At 40.7% G+C, this 23,314-nt stretch overlaps 1 protein-coding gene across 1 annotated transcript in view; it reads left to right on the plus strand.

Annotated features, from left to right (window-relative positions):
- The first annotated feature begins 10,821 nt into the window (after positions 1-10,821).
- PLCL2 (phospholipase C like 2) overlaps positions 10,822-23,314 on the plus strand; it is a 98,524-nt gene continuing 86,031 nt past the window's right edge. Inside the window, exon 1 of the mRNA XM_058801424.1 lies at positions 10,822-11,075. The gene's annotated coding sequence lies outside the window, so the exon portion shown is untranslated. The remainder of the gene's footprint in view (positions 11,076-23,314) is intronic.

Genomic DNA, 23,314 nt, shown 5'->3' on the forward strand with positions numbered 1-23,314 from the left:
CCCATTAAAAAATTAAAAAATCTAAATATCAGTGATTGCCTCTTCCTTGATGAAAGTGAATATAAGGTAAGCCCAAGCATGTCACTGTGAATGAAATAGAATTCCCTCAGGGTAGCTAATGTAGCTGTGGTTTTGCAGGTCATACTCTCAGTTGGTGTGGCCAACCTAACTTCATGCTCACATAAATAATTGAGAGTGTGGCAAATTTCTCAACTACTGCCTTTGTACAAGAAAAAATAAAATGTGCTGTATGTAATTCTTCTTATTATTATAAGATATTCTTCTGAATATCTTATACAGATATTCAGATTATCTTGGCAGTTTTAATTAAATCGCTGCTTACAAGATGTAAAATATGTAACGTCAAGCTGCTGCCCAGCACTTTTTGCCTCTCTGGGGATAACTGTCTTGTTTGTGTAATAATAGCTTTTTGCCAGTGTGAGAACCAAGAAATGAGTATACCATCTATGCCTGACTATATGTACTTCTACACACAACTAGCATGACTCTTTATACTCAGGAGAGCAGAGGGGAGCCTTTAGCTAATTATAGTCTGCATTTGAAAGGAAAGCAGCTCTGTATGTAGAGTGGAATGTTTTAATACTTGGTGGATTTGTAATGGTCAAACTGTTGTTTCAAAATGTACAATCCAAGATTGATGCTTTGCTTTGCCTGTCAGGTATTTCAAGAAAATTTGTGCTAGGGAACTGAAAGGTCAGTCTTCAGCTACAAGGAAAAGGAAGAATTACTATGGAGTATATCTGTATATCTTATACTAGCGCTATCTAAATTTAAAAATATACTAGACAATTTCAGGAAAACTAGTTCACATATAGTGAAACAATTGTAATGCCTTAGGGTAAAGATTTTTCTTCCACTGAATAAATTTCAGACTCCCACTGGATTTATAAGTCATTCACATATCAAAAATCTTAAGTTGATTTCAAAACTCAGAAATTCAAATAAAGCACCTATTTAAAGTACCTACTGTTTTTCTGGCCAATTTTTCTATTTTCCTTGGACAACTCATGTTTACATTTACAACCAGTATTTGTGAGGTGGTTTCCATACTTGGTACTGGGGAACAGTGCAGTACATTGTTCTTTAGCTTCATCTGCTCCTTTCACATAGCTTGTCTCACTGGAAACATCCATTTAATCTGCTTCACGTAACTTCACCTATATTCTTTTTCCCAAGAGCCCAGCTTTGTATTTTATTGGGAAAAGCAAGAATACTCAGAATGTGAAAAGAAAGAAAATAGTTGTGTACATGTGTGTGTGTGTGTGTGTGTGTGTCTGTGCGCACATAGTCATAATCCAGAAATCCTGCTGATAAACAACATGAAACAAAGAATTATTAATAATTCAAGAGGCTAGGCAGCAGGAAAAAAAAGTCAAAGAAATTGTTTTTTTCTCCCAGACAAACAAAATTTAAGGAATTTAGGTGGTGCCTCTTCAGTCAGAAGAAATTACTGAAATCAGCAGAATTGAGAGTTCTGAGATAACTGGTGAGAAAAAGAGCTGGACATAGTTTTGAGGAGTTGGGTTAAACACACCTGCACTTCTAAATGCCCAGGGAACCTTTGTGAGGCTTTAAAAGATAGGAAGTAACTTATTACTTAAGTAATAGACAGTGTCTATTAATTCAATGTCTGAATTTCACTGCCTATCTTATGTAAAAATGCTGTACTTAACAAAGATTAATCGAGATAATTTCCCTTTCTTTGACACCATCACCCTTTGCACCCTTATTATAGTGCCTTTTGGTTGAGACTTCAAATAAGATTTAAGTGCATGATGTGCCTTAAAATAATTTAAACAAATGAAAAAATAAAGATGTAGAAATCAGTGGGTATACACTGGTGAATCCTTTTGGCATACACAGTGCCCTCTTCACTGCTCTTTATCCTAAATTCCTTCTAGCTACACACATAGGATGCAGAAAACACTTTTCTAGTGAAAGATGACCAAGTGCTCAGGAAGATGGCCAGAAATTTTGGAAGTCCCGATTTCTAAATTTCCCAGAGAATGCCTGTGTGGTCTTTTGGGAGGAGATGCAAGATCACACAGTTTGTGTTCCAAACTGGATGGCTACGTGCCAGCTCTGAACTGGATCCATACATTTATATGGTGTCAACAGCAGCAAGCAGCAAGCCCATGTTGGCTGGGGCTTTTAGGCTTTTCTGTAACACAGTACAAATGTAATTAATTAAAAAATATTAAAATCAGTAATTTGGTCTTATTCTTCATCGTCAGTTGAATTAATGTCTTGTTTCTTGGTTAGGAAGAACTTAGGAACTTCAGGGGAAAAAAGAAAGAATTTTAAATAAAGCAAAAAAAGCAGCATCTCTTTCCACAGAAAGTGAGTTTATTAAGTACTGAAATGAGCAATGTCAAATAGTCAAGCATGCATTTAGGCCTCAGTTGCTTCTGCTGGACAAAAGACATATGGAACATATCAGTGTTGGCAATGTAATCTGCAAGAGAAAATCCCTTCTTCAGCTTGTGTCTGTTGCTTCCTCATTGCATCTGAACGTGAGGAGCTCTTGCATTCATAATCATTCCATGTGATCAGTCAAGTTTCCTTCTTCCCCTCTACAGTCATAACCCTTGGCAGCTAAGTTATTTGAATTTTATTTTAATATTATATTTTAAGACTTTCTTTGCAATAATATATTTTTTGTCCATCTTATCAATCTTATTTAATTTCCTTCTGTCTTCTTCTGTCTTTAAATTTGTTTTTCAATTCTAATGACTAACAGATCTTACTCTCTTTCTGCTACCATGGTTCCTTGGCTTTGTCTCCCTCTAATTTTGACTTTCTCTTTCACTCAGTGTTCACTCTTTTCTTTTTTTCCTGTGTCTATATTAGTGCTATGGAATATGATAATAGTAATCCTGAAACTTACTATAAGTAAAGGTTAATATTTTTACCATTATGTCCTATTGTCCTTCTCTGCTGTCCCTTTTCATAAATTATCTTCATTCATGCTCTTCGCCTACTATTTTCCTAACTTTTCTGGAGTTTCTCCTGTCCTTGAGCAGTGACTTAGGAATGCTCAGAGGAGTGAAGTTCATTGCAACTTCTTATCTTAGATGGAGGAGGAAAAAGCAATTTGTACAATGAATTCAGGAAAAATGTATAGATCCCTACAGAAAGGGGAACTCGGATGAGAAAAGGAAGGATGGAAGGGCTTTTTCCGTACAAAAAGGAGTTAGAGGAGTGCCAGCTGCAGCAACTTTGTTTTCACAGACTCCTGATACATGAAGTCAAAATGTGAGAGAACCAGCAAATCTTCAAATACTGCTTAGTTTTATGTTATCCCAACAGAGATTCTCACTCCTGGTGACTCTTCTTTCAGGAGTAGGTTGCCATAGCAAAGAACAGAACAGAAGCTGGGAATTTCCTTCTGGCTTTTGGCAGAAGAAAAGTGGTACTTTCCCTTTACTTCAGCTGCTGTTTACTCAGAAAGTGAGTATATTTAACTGTATTAAGGCTATATATTAACAGAGAGGTCTTGCACATAAATATATTTTTCTGAAAATTCAGAGAGTATAGGAAAAGTTACATTAGTGATCAGGACCCTGAATTTCATGTCTGGTTTATGCAAAATATAGATGTTTCAAATAAATTAGAAAGTCTATTACCTGTCTACTGACTCTTGTCAGTTTGTGAGAGTTGTACAATAGATATTTTGTTAAGGTCTTCTGACCTGAAGTTTCAACCATAAACCTATTTCTAGTAAAAAAGGTTTGAATATGCATGTGAAACCATCTATAAATACTGGAATTTTTTTAGAACTAAAAATAAAGAAAACAAATATGACTGTTGACTTATGCTTCAGTATTCAGAAGTTGGAATACTGGATAAAAAATTAAATGGTGGAATTGACTTCTGTTAAGAACTGTGCTGGTTAGTGCAACATCCCCAAATCTACCATCTGTAAGGGACAGGAACTGATGTTAATTGCTAATGTGAGAAACAGAAAAATTAATGGGATTAAGGAACTCCATTACAAGCTTTAGGACAGGATACAATCTCACTGGCTGTTGTCTTGCAGTCTACCAGTATCCATGTCAAACAGCATGAAAACTATGTTCCCCATGTGTTACCAGACCTTTTTAAAACCTGCTTCAAATAATTTGTGTTGTGTGATTTTTCTCACATGACTGAAAAGAAATGCATTTATGTCTTGGAGTATAACAAGTTTAATCAACTCCTCTTTCAACTATACTAAGAATAAAATGTGATTTCTTATAATTCAGAAAACTTGCTAGACTAAAGGAAATTATGTGAATTTTGACTGCCATTCAATAAAAGCACTTAATTCCCCTTTTATACATATATATTCCTCTTTCTGTGGTATTGTGTTGCAATATTTCTAACAAGACAAGCTGACACCAGCACACGGTTAATTGTTTATCAGCAGAAGTGTGTATGTGTTAACTCTCCCATTAAACCCTCAAAGGTGAAGACAAAACACACTGCAACTCCTACTTAGCACATGTAGATCCAGTGTTTACCCTCATGGACATGATAAAATGAAGACAATTATAGAAGGAACTCAGGCTGTCAAAAAAATCCTACTGATTTTATTTACCTACTCACCCATGATGGAAAAGATGCAGTTTTTCTCAAAGGAGTGAAAGCGTTTAATATTCTGCTATGATGAGAATTCACAAAGCATATAATGCTGAAATTACAAATTAAAAGTTTTATGTCTTTCTCTTTGTGCAAATTTAATGAAAGCTTTTTATCACTATTAACATTTTTGTGGGCTATTTTATTGGCATGGTCCTGTAAAAATAGAGTCAGATGCTTCAAATGACAAAAACAGATGACTTATGAAATGTCTTACATCTCACAAGTCAAATGTCTTACATCTCACTTCTGTATATACCCAGTACTTACAAACATGAGGAGGCAAAAAATGAAATCCAATCCTCTGCAGAATCCTGGCTTTTGTCTGGTTTTTGTAACTGTAACTTCTCCTTAGAGAGCAGAGTACAATGCCAGGAGTTGGGAAACTATGTGTGTATGTTCTTTTGAATGATGCACCAGAAACACTTCAAGAACAGGTTTGTTGTCCTGGTCTCTCTGATAAAATGCATGTGCCTCTGCTGAAATAGGCACTACACAAGTCTTTTCCAGGGTGCCTGCCTTTCCTAGTAGAAGAAAATGCAAATTTTGCTCCACTGAAACTTTATCCAAAAATACCTCAAATAGTATTGCTGCAAAATAAGTTTTCCAAATGGTGATATTAAAGACAAACAAAGATTTGATTTTCAGCCTTTTCAGGAATGGCAAACTAACAACATGATATTAGAATAAGATAAGCTGTAATTTCCTGTTACGGTAACTCCAGGATTCCCAAAAGAATTACTCAAATTTAGTGCCTAGGTCAAGACTTTTAAAAAATACTTAATTTCTCGTTTGCAAACTGAGGCTTTAAGGGAGGCCTCTGATATCCAGAAAGTCCTTCCTGTCTGCTCTTTAACTTTCCCTCTAAGACATCTCTTTTGATGGTCAGGAAGGGAATACTCTCTTTCAGTTTTTAAAAACCTTGACCTTTTTTAAAACATATATACAAAGAGTCTCATTTTCATGGCAATGTGATTTAAAGCTATGCTGCCACCAACTAACCACTGCAGCGTGATAGTCTTAAAAACAGACAGTTTAGAGAAGAACTGTTGAATTATGTTGATTTCGAAAAGCACTCCTCCTGGATTCAAGAGTCTATAGGGGAATAGTAGATTTACTGTTAAGCTCTTGTTAATTCTGAACCATCACATTGAATAGGCTGGTAGCCAAACTAAAAGGCATTATAGATAGGATAGAGAGCAAACATTCCTTAAGCTGTATTTAATAGGCTAAAGTGGTTGAGCTGCTTGATTTAAAAAAAATCCAAATACTTAGAGTTATAGAATCACAGCCTATCCTAAGTTGGAAAGGGCCAACAAAGATCAGCAAAGCCCAACTCCCAGCTGACTCTTATAGTCACTGTTAGTATAATGAACTTTCTAAAATTGCAAAAAAAATATTTTCATGTACACAATGTTAATAAATGCTCTGCAGTAGACAAATCTGTCAATTTATGTTTTTCTACCTCTTTTTGCCACCTTTAGTACACATTGTACTGTTGGCACATTTTATGTGCATGTAACACACCTGCACTTTACAGATGTTTTATACAATAATGCATTATTTATGGATAAACTTTGCTTTGGATTAATTATGAATCAGATTCTGACTGTAATGGGACTGCTTAAACATGTATACTTAATTATACAAGTACAACAAACAAGTATGTGCTAGACTGTGACCTGAACAATCAAGTCAAGCAATTTAAATTATCACTGGAATTGCAGAGATACTTACAATAATGAAAAAACATATTTTAAGCAGAGGTGTCAGAAAAGCAACATTTAAACAACATAATTGCTAATTAAAATTTTTCATGTTTGGAATAAAAAGTATTTAGTGCATTAGCAATAATCTGGTATTTGGTTTCTTTAAACACTAGTGATTTAGTCACTGGTTAGGGGTTTAAACATATCCTGTTTCTTGGCATGTTTCTGATGCCACACTATTTGAGTTAGAAAAGTTCAATGGGTAATGTTAGCTTAGCTGTAGAACTCTGATATTTAATAGGATTTTATGAAAATACTAATATGTGCACATGGCAGCAACTTCTCAGAGTTAAATATTGTCATAAAGGGTCTTTTGATTCCATTATAATCCTTATTTCATTTGACAATTAAACAAATAGAGCCTGCTGAGGCCACTGTTGAATAACGTTTCTTCACCCCTTGATCTTCAAAAAGTTCTGGCAAAGAAAGTATATAGTTCACATTGGTATCACATGAACTACTTTGGAAACCTGAGCTCACAGGGATAAACAAGGTCTCTATGAGTAGCTCAGTCTTGGTGACCATTTCTGGGATTTGGTTTATCAGAAATGCCTCCTTTTGTATATGGAAGTATTTTTAAACTTTAAGCGTTCAAAATGCATCTGAATAAACACTGGACTAATTTAAAGAAGTCCTGTAAAACAGAATGGCACAACAAGAAAAATCAGCTAATGGTCGTCAGAAGAAATCTCAGATTTGGAGGATTTTCTACCTCCATCTTGCTAGAACAACCTCTCTAGTTTAGTGTCTGATACAATGTTTTTATCAGTAATTCAATTTCAATATTTAGAATAAACATAATACAGATACTATTGTATTGATTTGTGTGCATGCATCCTTAAGACTAGATTCAGAAGTTTTACTCTTTCCTTTGTATTGAATCATCACCTTCACAGTCAAAAGTCTGGCAATGTCTGCAGGTCTTGATATCATTCATTACAGAACTGCCAAGGCTAAAGTTAAATGATTTCTTTTTCAGTGTTGTTATCTTGTTTCTATACAGGTTGGACAGATAAGCAGAGTTGAAAAGGGTTTTTTTAATCCTTTTTTCTCTGATATAGGACTGATCAAATTCTGCTAAAGGCCTTAAAACTGGTATTCTGCTATGTGCATCTTAAGCAGCAAGACGACAGAAAGCACACATCTTCCTCACCAGTTTACTGGCAAGGCTCTGTGACAAATTGTTCTAATAACATTTTGTACCTGTTTTGTATAAATTTCATCCTTCAGAAGAAACAGTGATGCTCCTAATGACAAAGTGTCTCCTGTAGGGATGGTTTGTGATGTCCATATCTGTAGATACAATACTGGATAATATTTAATATTCAAGGCTGACTTTTCCTAGTTAAATGGTGAGGCAAGATGTTCAGGCAGGAGATGTTCGCATAAGGGCAAATGGTAAAATGACTGTATTACCGCTAATGAAAACCACAAACTTTGGCTATTTCAGATCTTAAGTTTAATATTAATGTCCCTAGTGTTTACAGTCTAAATCCTGCAAATGTGCACGTTTTCATTTAACCTTAAGCTTTGTTAATAGTTTGATTAAATTGGGACCATATATGAGTCACGTAGCAGTGTCAGGTTCTGAACTTCCTTGACCCACTAGAAATGATACTGAGTAAGTAATATTCTCCAGAGATCTTCATACTTTCCTCCAATCTGCATCACACCTTATGGTTCCTTTTCTGCTGCAGTGACAAGCAGCATTGTCCAGATTGCAGACAGAATATTGAAGAAAACATTCTCACTACCACCAGCCTGTAAGTTGGTGGCTGCTTAATGACCGTGGGGACACAGACGTCAATCTCTTCAGGAAGAGGAGATTGAAATGAGGGCTCTCACGCTCCAAGTGATCTAAACAGTAAAAACACACAGAAGATATCATCCCTGTGGTTCTATGTTTTGGAGGAGTGAGATGTCCCTTGGTGTTCTGAAGAAAAAGGTGGAGGTGCCTTCCTTTTGGAGACTGCTCAGAGCATTGGGCCACCACAAAGGTACAATGGCACTGCAGAGCCACTGCACATATGGCAAAGTCCTGCAGCTGGGGAACAGGACTGAAAATGCACCCTTCAATCCAGTGTTTTCAGCACCAGTATGCTGAAGGGGGATATTTGTGCTGCCTTATTCAAGCTATTTAGGATAGGTATCTGATCTCTGTGCCAGCGGTTCCAGGCACAGCCAGTGATCTCCCGAGGGCAACTGAGGGAACCTAAATTAAAAGTGTAGTGCTTTCCTTCGACTATAATCTGAGTCAAGCTCCTGCATTAAGCACTTCAGCCAAATGCCGAAGGTCAGATGGTGTGGGCCGTCTTAGGTGTCTGTTTGCTCTGTGCGGCTCTTTGCACTCTTATTTCTGCGATTTCCAATTTTGCTCATGTTCTCAATGTATTGTCTCCCAAACTGACTCAATTTCTGAATTTCAAGCAAAGGGCCAAGTGCTTCAACTATGGTATTTCATTTCCCTTTATTCAACTTAATCGTGAAATATCAAGCTCTTGCAACATGCAGCTGTGTTAAGAGGTAAAAATAAATATGCGGCTCTCTGAATTACTGCTCTTCCACCAAGTGCCTCCTGTTTGTCTCATAGCAAACCTAAACCAGCGTGTATGGGGTATGCGAGGGCACGCCGGCGAGCATGCTGTATTGTGGACACGCTTGAAGGCAACCATCAAGTTGCAGTTTCCGTTAAGCTTTTAATATTCCAGCACTCCATCACATTCGTTCCTTTAATAATTAACGGCTCTAATTGGACTAATTGGGCTGTCAGCGCCCAGTAGGGCCGTTCCAGCCATTCCACCGCGGCCCCCCGCCCTTCCTGCGCGCCCGGGCGGCCGCAGCCCCTCGGGTGGGCCGGGCGGGTGAAGGGGCCCGGGGCGCCGACGGTAGGGGCGGGAGGAGCCGCCGTCCGGGCGGAGGGGAGCAGATGATGCGGCCGGGAGCGAGGGGCCGGGCACGGGCTCTTTTGTGTGGGCCCGGAGCCCGGCCGAGAGGCGCGGGGCGGGAGGTGCGGAGGAATGCTCCGGTGAGCGCGGGGCGCGGGAAGGGGCGGGCGGGTCTGCCCTCGGGCGGAGCGCCCCCGCGCTGCCGGAGGGGGTGCTGGCGGCGGGGCCGCCAATCCGCGCGGGGCCGGCCCTGTGACTGGCGGCGGCGGCGCCAGGGGGGCGAGCCCGATCGCTCGCTCAGCCTTCCCCCGAGAGTTTCCTCGCGGGGGCGGCCGGGGCTGCCTTTCTCTTCGGCGCTGCCGGCGTTTCCCCCCACGGGGCTGCTGCCGAGCATTGGGCCGGGGAAGGCGGCGGCAGCAGCAGCAGCAGCGAGGGAAGCAGCCACATGAATCAGTTTCTCTCTGTATCCGGCTTCGGGCAGAGGCGGCGACCATAGCGGGGAGGAGGGGAGAGGGGAAAAGCGGCTCCTGCAGCAGCGGCAGCCGGGGCTCCGCTCGCCGCCGAGGTGGGTAGCGGGGCCGCAGCGTGAGGGCGGGGGGCGGCTGCGGGCGAAGCTGCCGCGGGGCTGGGGGTGCCGCCGCTGCCCCGGCCGGGCTGTCTCCGCTCTGGAGCGGCTAGATGTCGGCAGGCAGCGGGAAGGGAGAAAAGTTGCCGAGGGCGCCCGGAGCTGCCCCGCGGGGCGGCGGCGGCGAGCCTGCTCGTGTTCCGCTTCTGGCCGCCGGTCGTGGCCGGAGAGGGGCTGCGGCGGATGGTCCCCGCCGTGCTTGGGACGGGATTTCCCCCGGGCCGGGGCCGGAGGCTTTGGGGCGTGTTGTTCTGCAAGTTCTCTTTTCGCTCCCGCTTCGTTGCTTCAGCGATTGTGGGTGTCGCTGTATCAGGGTGAGAAAATACCGCCATCAACGCCTCTCGTTTTTCCCGGCTGAGCAGCCCCAAAAGCTCCGTTCCTTCGGTCCCCTCCAGCCTCCCGCGCCCCGGGGCGGGCCGGTCCCCGTCCCCGCGGCGGGGCTGCGCTCATTGCCCCGCTCGGCGCCCCCGGCGGGTCGCGGGTGTGCGGGCGGGCACCCCGGGCAGCCCCTCTCCTCCCACGCGTGTCCGTGTGTGCGCGCAGGGCAGCGCGCCGCGGTGCGACGCTCCCCCGCCTCGTGCGAGGAGCGGTTGTCACGTTTCGTCTCCTTTTCCCTCCCCAGGTGCTGCGGGACTGGTGCTCGCCGAGCCGCCACCGACACGTTTCGTCCGTCCCCCCTCCCCTCTTGGAGCTACGCGGCCTCGGCTGCCAAATGCGCGGGGGGGAGAGACTTAGGCTCAAAATCCCCCGATCGTAAATAGAGAGAAAGCGGAAGGAGAGGCACCGCGGGAGGAGGGGAGGGGGGCAGCGGCGGTGCTTCTGCCGTAGCCAGGGAGGCTGATGGCGGAGTTTGGCAGCGGTGGCGGCACCGGTGGCGGGGGGCTGCCCTCCTCCCCGGGGCCGGTCCAAGGCAAGGTGGCGTTCAAGGCAGGAGATGGGGAAGGAGGAGGAGGAGGCGGCGGCGGCGGGAGATCCCGCTTTGACAGTGCGGGCAGCCGGGTGTCCAACGGGGACTGTGCCCAGCCGGGAGCCGGTGAGGAGCCGGGATCAGCTCCTCCTGCAAGCCCGGAGAGCAGCAGCAAAGAAAGAGGATTTTCCGCCAGTCAACAACGAGAAGGCAAACCCGGCATCCCCCGGAGGAGCAGCATAATTAAGGTAAGAGCTCCTGCTCCTCCCCATCGGGGTCTTTTTCTCTGTGACAGAGGCAGGGAGATGCGGGCGATACACTGGGCTCACAGAGCCTTGGCTCTGGATGAAAAGACAGGCAGCTTTTTTCTTTCTCTTTTTTTCCTCCCCCCTGTGGCGAGGGGACTTGATTTTTCCTTTGTCAGAAGTGGACAACAGTGAGAGGATGGCTTTGTATACATCCACGCTTGGGGGTAGCAGGGCGTCGTGTTTTGAGGTTTATTAAAGTAGAAGGGTCTAGCTCCTGTTAGGGAAGGTGAGAGAAACTAGCTGGCTTGTGACAAGACAACATGGGCACCAGCCTGGCAGGGGAAGACGTGAATTGCACAGTATGTTTGTTATTTGGGATGCACCTGTGCAGAGCAATTTAGTGGCTCCATTGGCTTGTGTGTGTGACAGGCACACAGCAGGTGATGAGAGATTCAGGCTCTCATTGGGCTGGGGGTGGGAGAAGGTACATAATAGGGAGCATTCTTCTTGTTAAAAATGACAGCTTGTTTAGCAGTAGGCTGAGTTGTACTTCACCTATGGAAACATCTTTATATGTAGCTCTGCATATTCTGAACGCTTATGTTTCAGCTTGAAAAACAGGAAGAGCATCAGTGGTAGAATGTAGCTTGGGCAAAAAGGAATGGGATTTAAAAAAAAATACTATTATTTCTACAAAGATGCTTGTTTTGGTTTCTTTAATCCATGGTTTCTGAGATATATGTTGGAGTTTTCAACTCCAATGAAAATGGTGAGAGAACACAGAAATTGCTCCAATGGTATAACAGCTGTGAAATGAGGCACAACTTCAAGTACTTAAGATCTGAGTTTAATCAAGATCAGCTAGATCTAAATTAAGCCAGATGTGTTGTCTTCTTAGATATTTATATGCTTCCAAAATCAGCTGTGGTAGGCTGACCTTGGCTGGATTCCAGACACCCACCAAAGCCACTCTATCACTCCCCTCCTCAGCTGGACAGGGAAGAGGAGGTAGAATGAAAGGCTCACGGGTTGAGGTAAGGACAGGGAGAGATATCTCAGAAATTACTGTCAAGGACAAAACAATGACAGTAATTTGTTAATTACAGTTAATATGGGGAAACTAATTTATTACTAATCAAATCAGTATAGGATAATAAGAAATAAAACCAAATTAAGGTGCTTAAAAGAACCTTCCCTTCATTCTGCCCCTCTCCTGTGGTGCAGGGGGATGTGGAATGAGGGTTGTGGTCAGCTCATCACATATTTCTGCAGTTCCTTCCTCCTCAGGGGAGGACTCCTCACACTTTTACCCTGCTCCAGCATTGTGTCTCCTCCCATGGGAGGGACCATGAACTTCTATAGCCTGAGTCTTACCCACAGAGTGTAGTTGTTCATGAACTGCTCCAGTGTGGGTCCCACATGGGGTCACAAATCCTTCCAGGAGCCCTCTCCAGGTTGGGTTTCCCACAGGGCTGCAGCCCCCTTCAGGCATCCAGCTCCAGTGCCATGGAGTCCTCCATGGGCTGCTAGGGGACAGCCTGTCTCACCCTGCTCTTCTCTGGGGGCTGCAGGGAAATCTCAGCTCTGGCACCTGGAGCATCTCCTCCCACCCCTTCACTGACCTTGGTGTCTGCAGTGTTGTTTCACTTGTCTGTTGTCCCCCCCTTTCTCTGGCTGCAGTCACTTCTGAGCAGTGTTTTTTCCCTCCCCTGTTAACCCTGTAATCCCAGAGGCACTGCCACAGCCACTGGTGGGGCTGGCTTGGCCATCTGGAGCTGGCTGGTGTTGGTTGTGTTGGTCATAGGTGAAGCCACCCTTGTAGCCCCCCTGCTACCAAAATCTTGTCATGCAAACCCAAGAGACATGCCAGCCCTTATCACTAAAATCCACATCCATCATGGGATCTTCACAAATGTCAGCCGCATCAACAGAAAAGAATTCCCCACGCCAAAGTCAAAACCAACACCATCACAACACCAAACAAAACACAATTCACCACAGCTTGAGCATGAATTTCACACAATCAGTCCGTGTTTTAGCCATTATCTCTGTTGTTCTGTTGCTTGGATAGAAAAATGTGCAGAATATCAAGAATACCAATGCACAATAGTGTATTGGAAGTTGTGTTACTGTCTCCTGAGCCTTGCTGTACAAACCAAGGGGAGAGCAAGGGCAGTGAGCAGTGGAACACATTTGACAGGCTGTACCCACCCTTCCTGTTTGAGCAGTGATGCTGGGCATGTGTGTGTGTGCTAAAGAAATCATAACAATGGATAGGGGGCAGCTGAGCTCAATATTGGAATAATTTCATATTTGCTGGATTTATCAGTGATTTTTTTACAGGTCTTTTACTTCTTAACAGTTTCTTGTTTCTTCTGTGGTAGCCTAAGAAAGACAGTAGTGTTGTTTGCAGTGTGTACCATGCTGTTCTACTACTTTGTAGTGTATGATTTAATTGTGCTGCAACCTTCTGCCTCTCTGGGGACCAAGCAAGGTCACAGTACCTAGGGATTTGTGATATATTAAGATCAAGAAGCATGAGATAAGGAAATAGGTTTTGAATTACATTTCATGGATACCCAAGTCAAGGTTCTTAGTTTCTACAGCAATGATAGCACTTTGGAATACAAAATTATTCCACTTTCTGCTATTATTGCTGCTGAATACTATTTTGCAGATGTGAGCAGTAATCTGTGTAGCAGCCAAGAACTGATTACTAAAACTTTCTGTTATTATTTGAATAATTATTTCAGGTGGAGAAATGTGGAAACTCTGCATTTAAAGTTATGTGGTCCATATTTATTTTAGATATGACTGTTTTAATACTTCTGGGAAAAATCACTTGTCTAAATATATTCTGATTATGATTTTGCCTGCTGAGTTCAGCAGTTCAGGTGGTTTGAGTCCAGGTGTATTAGTGCCTGGTTTTCACTATGAAACCTTATGGAATATCTGACATGGGTAGCAAACATGAAGATGCTTCTTGCCTGCTCTTGTAGAGCAGAAGTCTGTAAAGAATGGGAAAAGTAAGATGTAATATGCTTTTGGAAAGTGTTCCTGGAGTTTTAATAGCTTATATCTGCTCTTAAAGAAGATACAAAGTAACCTTAAGGAAGGGGTCTGTTCCATGCAGATGTAGATTTCATACATTCATGCAAAACATGAAAAAATTGATTTCCTTTGTTGAACCAAATCCGAGGTCCAGGGACTACATTCATGCAAAACATGACTTTGTAGTTGATCTGTAAAATACACCTTTATGGAAAATCTGATACTTAAATGTTGTGTCTGTCAATTGCTGTGTAGGTGCTTGGGTCACAAACTGAGAATTGACATTTGAATAATAGTTCTAGTTCAGATTAAATTCTTTAGAACCACATGTTTGTGCATGAAAATCAGGAGCGCAGATCCGTGTTTTATTTTGGTTTCAGTCTGTGCTTCCATTGGCTGTCTATTTTCATAACTCTGAGAAGAGCAGTTGCTGCCTTTTTCCCTTTCCTTTCTTACTTGCAGTATCTGTTCCCTTTTTCCAGTAGCTCCATATTTTTTTCCGTTTTATTTCTTTTGTGCACCTGCTGATTTTGACTTTTCCTTTCTCGTTTGGTATAAGATGATTTACCCTTCGAGGCTGAGGTGTCACCTAGGATGATGACAGGCGCTGCAGCTGCTATTACTGGAAAAAGTAACGCAGTCTTTATACATAGTAGTTTACTTGGCCTTTCATTCTCATGTATCAGCTCTGTTTAGGCTGAAAGGATTAAATTGAATTTGTAGCAATTTTTATTATATCACCTATTTTATTGATTGCCTTTGTTGAACCAAATTTGAGAGCCAGGGACTATATACATGTGTTTATAGAGACTTTTTCACTTTCTTATTCTCTGTATTTATGAGATTCTGATTTTTCAAGAGGCTATAGTGATGATACATTGTGCATCCATGGGATTAAGGCTCTTGGATACCTGACTTGTGAACTAATTTATATACCACTTGTTTGTATGTAGCGGCTTTTGGGGTGACTGTTTTGTTTTTCCATAATATTTTCCTTGGCGCAGCTAGCTGTGGTTTCCTATTATGTAATTTCCTACAACATTTCCTATAATATTCTGTGAAATTAATTTACATCTTGCAGTTCAAAGTGGGTTTAAGCATCCTGTGAACTTTTCTTAGCTTCTCTGACAGTTGGCAGTGAGCTTGCTTTATTTTAGTGTGAGGTTCCTCCACGCCTCTCTTTAAGAGACTTTGAGGTTGTAGGCGTTTGAGAATCTTTCAGGCAGCAAGTGACTTGTGGTGGATGGATATGTTTCCTCAGAGCTGCCTGCTTCCAGGGGTGTCCAATAAATGCTTACAGAACCTCATTGTTTCCCAAAGCCATAGACCTAGACAGGAAGAGATCCATGGGGATAGATATGTCTTTATTAGGAGACAGGTTGCAGTAATAAAATGAGAAGAGATACACTTAGGAGAGACTGCAGTTATTTAGAAAGGCAGCAGTGAAAAAAATATGGCTTTAGCATTCTGTGAGCAGGAGTGTTTTTATCAACATGTGTGTGGAAGCAAAGTTCAGGGTGGTTTTTTGCATATACCATTACTGATCTCAGTATTGGTGTATGCAATAAATTTCTTGGCTGATAACTTAAACAAATTTGCATCTTTCCTTTTTGCTTATGAGTCTAAACTCAAGCTTTCATTCTGTAAAGTCATGTACTTGCTGAGCATTGTAAACTTCTATCTTTCAAAGCCTGTAAGAAGAGAGGAACCAAATTTAGCAGGTAGATACTCTGGGGTATAATTTTCAGCAGAACTTTCCTTTGAAACTAAACATATCCATGTCTTTCTATGACAGGGGATTTAGACAGCATGTACATCAAGATCTTCTTTCTTGTTAGAGTGCCAGAATATGTTGCTAACTTGTTCAGTCTTCTGTGATCTCTAGTTCATACTGTAAACCCATTTGTATCAGGTGTAAAAAATATGAAATATGGAAAATGTTGTACAGTGTTTTCTACAACTATGATTGTTTTAAAGGCTTAAACACAAATTCTTGCATTCATGGTAAGCTCTAATGTAGCATTTTCAGTGGACTCAGGTTCTTTGCAGTCCTAAATTATCTTAGCCACAATGTGTGCAAGTCCTCATGGAGGCCGAGGAATAGGTCATATATATTTGGCTTCCATCTGAAAGAATATCAAGGAATTAGGTTGCTGGACACAGTTTAAAGTATATGAAATTACCTGATTTTCAATCATTTTTCATATTGCAAAGAAACCTGTGTAATGATGCAAGTAAATTTGATTTGGCCCAAAGATGGTTCCTTAATTTCAAAGAAAACAGCCATGGAGAGGAAAGAAGGAAACAACATATTTGATTTACTAGTGCCCTTCCCCTTGGAAACAAAATGTGACAGTATCAGCTGAATTCCTTCTGGTTACAGAAGATCTTTGAAAGAAGGACATGGATGTCCCAGCAGTAAAAGATATTTTGCCTAGAGCACATGTGCTAATTGACACCAAAACTGACAGCACAAAAAAAAAAAAAAAGGCATATATTTAGGAAAGAAGGCTGTGATAGTTGAGCTCCCCCTACATATCACCCTGGACAGCCATTCAACTGCGCAGACAAAGTGTCAGCTTCTCTGAGAGGCAATTTCTGGATTTGTTTTTGTTTGCTTCTCAGCTTTTTCTTTTTGTTTTAATGCAGATCTGTCTTATCTCTCTGGTTTGTCAGTGTGAGAGACCTGAAAAGCTGCTTGCAGCTCCATGAGTCCTGCAGGTGTCCTTTAGAAGGTGCTGTCTCTGTGATTTGTTGCACTTGCAGCTAGATTATAGAAGGTTACCAGCACCTATCCATATTTGTATTCCTTCTCCATCCTCTACTACTGATTTTGTACTGGCTTCCTATTTTGTTAAAAAATTGAATATTTTTGAAAGAATATTTAACACAATATGGAGCATATCTTCTGTGATACAAAAGCTGTATACCTGAAGTATTTGTATAGAGTATCATACATACATTAGACCTATGTATCAGGCAGTTTCCTACTTGTTAACTGTGACACTATGTGTCACAGCCACTGAGTGGGTATGTTGTGCAATGTATTTTACTTGCATTAGTAGTTTCTGTAGACCACAGTAATCAAAATTTTATTTGGAGATATGCAACACATAAAAAAAAAGTTGTTTGTAGAAATGTATACATGAGGATACTGCCTTTATGTGATTTAGTTAGCTTATATACTATAGTCTATGAAGAGAAGTACTTTTTCCAAAAGCTGACTTGAAGCAGGCTCTTAATTTGGATGAATTTAGCTTCTCTGACTTTTCTTCTGGAAGAGCTTATCTATTTCTCTTGACTGAGTAAAGAGCTTGTGAATAATAACAACTCCTCTGCCCACAGAACCTTAGACTATCCACAAAACATGTTCAGTCTGTTCAGTGGTGAAAAATTAATTAATGGAATTAAAAATCATTATGAATACCTGATGAGATTTTTACTTATGCCTATTATCAGGCTTGATCAGGGACACAACTAGTTTAGCCTATTTTCAAACTAGGAATTAGAGCAGTGGTGTCCTGCCCATGGCTCACAAATAATACACTGTGCTCCCATGATTTGACTACATTCATGGAAGATTAAAAGAATTTAAACAGAGACTGACAGGACAAATTAATAGTGTAGTTTTCCAGCCTTTGCTGGTCCATGGATGATATTACCATCAATCTTTGTATTATTTGCACTGACTCTGTTAGGAAAAAACCCTTATATAAAATTCACCAATTATCAATCTCTAAGGGCCAAATTAATTTGGAAGACATAATAGTAGTACATGGATTCTAAATTATTTATGTTTTCACTCAAATGTGGGATTATGTTCAGAATTTATATGTGTAAATATAAACATGAGCAGGTCAATTTTGGGGGAGGAAAGGTATATAATAATTTATGTGTAATATACATGGAGAAGAGGAAATTATAAAAATGTGATAAAAATCAGCTATACATGTAATACAAAAACATGTATATGTATTGAAGAAGGTTTAAAAATCGGGCTGGAAGAGACTTTAAGAGGTCAGTCTACTCTGCTCCACTGCTCTGCTACAGGATCAACTGTTAATAAATTTCAGTATGATGCTTTTGTCTTTTAATCACCTTTTCATTATGATCCTTCTATGCAGGCTGCTGCCTGATTGTTCCTCTTTGTAATGGGCAAAAGCAATCATCTGCAGAAAGCTTGTACTTGTCCTACTAACTGCATTCTAATTATTTCAGATTATACCTTCAATTTGCCAGGTTCTTTCTAGTTTTAACTTACCTTCTAACATACCTGCAGCTCTTCCACCTTCAGGTAAACATCCTGTTTTAATGATGCTCTCATTTTATCATACGTGGTATGTGATTTTTTTTTTTGCTGCTGTTGTTAACTGATTATAAACTTTGGTACAAGATCAAATTATATATTCCATGGTTAACATAAAAATTGGTTATGTGTATTCTTTACCACCTTTATATAGAGCAATATGATGTTGCAGAATCTAGTTCAAAAATATAATTTATGAGAAAATATTTTTCCCTTCTAAATATATTAAAATAATTGTTGGTAAGTACAAATTGATGATATTATTATTATTACTGGATTGCAGCACTGGCACAAGAAGGGCCCTTTGGAAGGGGCTGGTTTGTTTGTCTTTAAGGAGAGTAAGTAGCAAGTGGCCTTTTTCCCTGTTTTGCAGCTGTGTTTATGAAGAGTATTGTTACTGTTTTACACTGGATCTTCACATCTGGCATGCCTTTGAAACAGGGGCAATGCCATGCTGCACTTGCTTTTCCCTGTTGTAGAGGACTGTGCATGAAGCTGTCCTTTGAAAGGATTGTTTCCCGTCCTCTTGACTGCAGTACCTCTCTTAATAGCTACTTAAATTGCTTCTTTTCCAGAGCTGTGTGTACAGACTCACCTGTCCCTTGTTTCTGAAGAGGAACATCCCTGATTCACTCACCTGTTCTTCCCTCCTAGACCACAAAACATGAATGGTCAAAGCACTGAAGGGTGCGTTATAGAGAGTGACTGGAAATTGGCAGTACTGAGGCTCACAGTGTTACCTGGCGCAGCCTTGGGAAAGTAAAATGGCTGTGATTCATTTCTGCCTCTCTTGGGATTCCTTCTAATGTCTTGTGGCCTTTTGGAGTATGTAGTAAAATATCCCTGAGTAGTTCAGATTGCATACCATGCTCAGGGATCTTTTCAGATACCAAATATTCACATTCTGGAAATAAGAGCAGGCAGACAGGAAGTATCTTTAAACAAACAAACCAACTCCTTTTCAGAATAGCAGCTGACAGTTTTATCAAATGAACAATAAAAAATAGCAAGATATTAAGCGGGATTTCAAAATTAACTCTAAAAATCTTTAACAAAAGAAACTTATATAGGTGTTTCATTTTGGTATAAGAAATGGGGACCTTACAAGTATATAGCAGATAATTGATATTATGCCTATTAGTGTAATGACTGTCCTAATGCCTTTGCTAGAATTGATTAAAATGGTTTGATATTTCCTTTAAATTATGAGATAATCAGTATTGCAGAATAGTGCTGCTATTTTTGGTAAAAAACACATCCACAGAATTTTCAAGATCCTTTTATGGCTGAGTTTCTGTGATTTTAACTTTTCCCCTTTATTTTCTTACACTTGTTTTTTTCTTTTTACCAGCATTATTATTTTGCTTACACTAGAAAAACCCAGAGCATTTTACAGCTCTGTGTGTGCTTTGATGTTTTAGCATCTGTGAACATATCCCCATCCTTTACTGCCCTTTTAACTGTAGGATAGGAGAGGAGGAATGATTGTGAAATTCTGCAGCAGCAGAATGGTCTGCATGAGTTTTGTTTTGTGAAGTACCTCTCATGATGGAAAACCCAGGATGATTTATATATTTAATTACCTAGTTCCTTGTGATAAAAGAGTTTCATGTGTCCAAATGTTTGCTCTAGCTGCATTCCATAAAATTAAATGTAAATGGCTGCTTATTTAGAAAAATATAATTTCATTGCTTTGTATTACCAAAGTGTAGTTTAGACTAAAAAGACAGGAATTCAGCTTGTGTTGAAGCTTTTGTTAAGAATGGTTTCTTTTCTATTGTTGGGGGTTTTAGGATAGGCAGCTATTTATTGATTTTAAGTAACTCCTGTGAACAGTACAGGAACACAAAAAAGAAGGCAAGACAGTGACTTTGTATACTCTACCATGCTTCTTTGTTTAGTAAATTTAAAGCAGAATGTATGTATTGTAGCAAATGTTAGTTTGTGAATTGCTGAAATAATACTTACATCATTGTAATATTCATGTTTACAATGCAAATACATAGATTTTTGCTACATAGGGAAGGAAAAACTCAATAATAGTTGGAAATAAATCACTTCAGGAAATGATTTGAATGAACTGAAATGTATTTTGTTGTTTACAGAGAATGGCCCCTAAATAATGATTTTTTTGAGATATGTTGATGGCAGTTTATTGCAAAAAGCCAGGGTTATTCTAGAGTTCAAGGCTAATATTTATGTGAAATGAGAATGTATTTAGGCATGGCACATTACTACCACATAGTGGAGAAAGCTAGATCAGACATGAGTAGTTTGAGTCCCTGTAGTAATAGGATTCCTTGGTTTTGAAGACCACCCCCCAAGAACTTTACATGGCTTATTGGATGTACTACATTTGTTAAACTCAAGTGTCCTTTAACTTCTTGTTGTTCTTCCCAGTTGCAGTAGTTGCAGAGATGTGTTTCACAAGCATTGTTTGAGGTTAGCACTTTTCAGCTTAAATAATGTGTTCCATGTGCCTCATGCTTGGTCCTTCTGCAGGGAGCAGCCAGCCTGGCGTGGAATCTGCTCTGGGAGTGGTGGTGTAGAGGGATGGCACTGAATGCTTTCAGTTGTTATGAGAATTACCTTGGGGTATTTTGTAGGTTTAGAAGGATACTGTGGAATTGATAGCATTGGTCTTTGGCACCAAATGCTTTCAGTTGTTATAAGAATTATCTTGTGGTATTTTGTAGATTTAGAAAGATGCTGTGGAATTGATAGCATTGGTCTTTCAGTAGCCTGCTTGGCCTGGATCCGGTTTGTGTCTGTCACCTCATCTGTTGTGTCACCCTGCCTGCTCGTCCCTCCTCTTCTTGGCTCTCTGCATCCTTCATACAGCTTGGCCTTCCTGCTTCAGCAGTAACAGCCTGGCCACACTCTGTTTTTTGTCTGGAACAGCTGCTGGAGAACCTTTTATTGCCAGCAAAGGGCTGGAGCAGAGCAGAACTCGGTGTGCTCTGTGCAGTGCTTGGTGTCTGCCTGTGAGTCCCAGCAAAGGAGTGATGAAAGGGGAGGGCAGAGCCCAGGGCAGGCTGCTCAACCTTCACACTGGGTTGGAGCCCCACAGGCTTTGGGGCTTGAACCTGTGTGTGATGAAAGCTGGCTGCACAGCTTGGGCTAAATGCATCTCTTTCCCCCAGCCTTCAAAAGCTCTCCCAGCCCTTGTGAGTTTTAAGGATGGCTGCCTGGGTCAGGCTGAAAAGTCCATTTGGCTCATGATGTTGCCTTCAACAGGAAGAATGGAAAAAGCCTCCTTTCCTGACATCTGCTTACAGCCTTGAGTGATCTGGAGCTAAGGCACATTTAATCCTTACAGGTGGCTTTTTCCCCCCCAATAATTGCCAAAGGCAATTTTGGAAGCTTTTAACATCCTATGGCACTTTCTTAACTAAATGTTTTGTGAAGAAGTCCTCTTCTCCCCTCTCTTTGTTTTTTCTTTGCATGGTTTTACTAGGCAGCTTTTTACTTGTTTACCTGGTATCCCCTGGTTCTTATGTTAGAACAACACTTTCTCTTTTCCACAAAGGAGCTGAGAGGTGTTCATCACATTTGCCTCATGTAATTTCTTTTTCTGGACTAAAAAATCGTGATGTTTCACCTATTGAAGCTTTTCTATGCTTTTTTTATTCTGGTGCTCTTTTATACATGTATTTTCCTTCTATTTTATTCATTTTTTGCAGTGCAGGACTAAAATGGTACTCCAAATGTGTGCCAGTCAAATATGTAGATCCACTGTAACATAATGAAAGTTTAGCAATATTGTGATACTAAATTGGACTTTAATTTATTTATTTTTAGTGTTGTCATCATCAAATATTTAAATGGTATCACTGCTGCTAATTGGCAGTGGGAGAGTGCTGTTGTAACCTTTTGCTAAATATTTAAAACCTTCTTTTTAAAGAACTGTGTAAGAAGGGCAGTGCTGCTGCTGATACTTCTGTTGGAAGTGGCTGCCATTCACATCTTTGCAGGAGACAGCTGTTCTGTTAGAAGTCTTTTAAAGTGTTACAAAGTCTTTTCATGGTGCTGGTGACAGCATTGCTGATTAGCACATTGAGCTTCTAGCTGTGGTTGACTTTCAAGGTTCATGTCCAGCCCTCACGTTAATGGATTTTTTTTATTCAAGCTTTTCTTTCTTTTGCTTTATAATGTCTGAGGCTCTTCAGAATGCCTGTGTCAGAGTCCAGAAGAGTCAAGAAGGCATTTTTATTCTTTAGAAAACTCACACAAAGTACAACAATGAGATCTGATAGCTTCCTGAAAATAGAGCATCTAAAGTTTCACTTCAGAGAATTATTCAACTGAGGATTAAAAAGTTTATTAAATACAGTAAGCAACGAAGGACAAAGATAACTAGAAGTTTGTGTCCACAAGATTGATACAGCAACATTATCTTGGAAGGAAATCCCAACACTTTTGCTTGTCTTTTTCCTTTGAGGAGGGAAACTGTTTTTTCTTTCCTTTCTCCTTCACTTTCTCACTACTGAGAAGGAAAGTAATCCCTATTAGCCTGCTCCTTCTCAGCTGGGCTGCTCTGTTGACACATGCCTTGGTTACTCCTGAATTCCTGCAGATTTTTGAATCCTCATGCTTTTGTGTGACCATTTTGTGACGGGAGTCCAATGTTTGACTCATAATTTCTGAGCATCCCTGTCAGCAGCATTACCTTGATGCAATTAAGTCTCAAAGCTTCAGGTAATTCTCCTGCTTGTTCTAAAATATCTAATTGTGTGCGATTTTTCTTCTGTAAGTGACATGCACTCAGTTGGAGTAGCAAGAATAGAATGTGACATGGATTTTCATTTTTTTTACATGTGGAAATTAATATTTCTTTCCATAAATATTGAACTTCACCTCCAAAAAATAGTAATTTAGGAGT

This window comes from Ammospiza caudacuta, chromosome 1 (assembly GCF_027887145.1).
Source record: "Ammospiza caudacuta isolate bAmmCau1 chromosome 1, bAmmCau1.pri, whole genome shotgun sequence".
NCBI classification, from domain to species: domain Eukaryota; kingdom Metazoa; phylum Chordata; class Aves; order Passeriformes; family Passerellidae; genus Ammospiza; species Ammospiza caudacuta.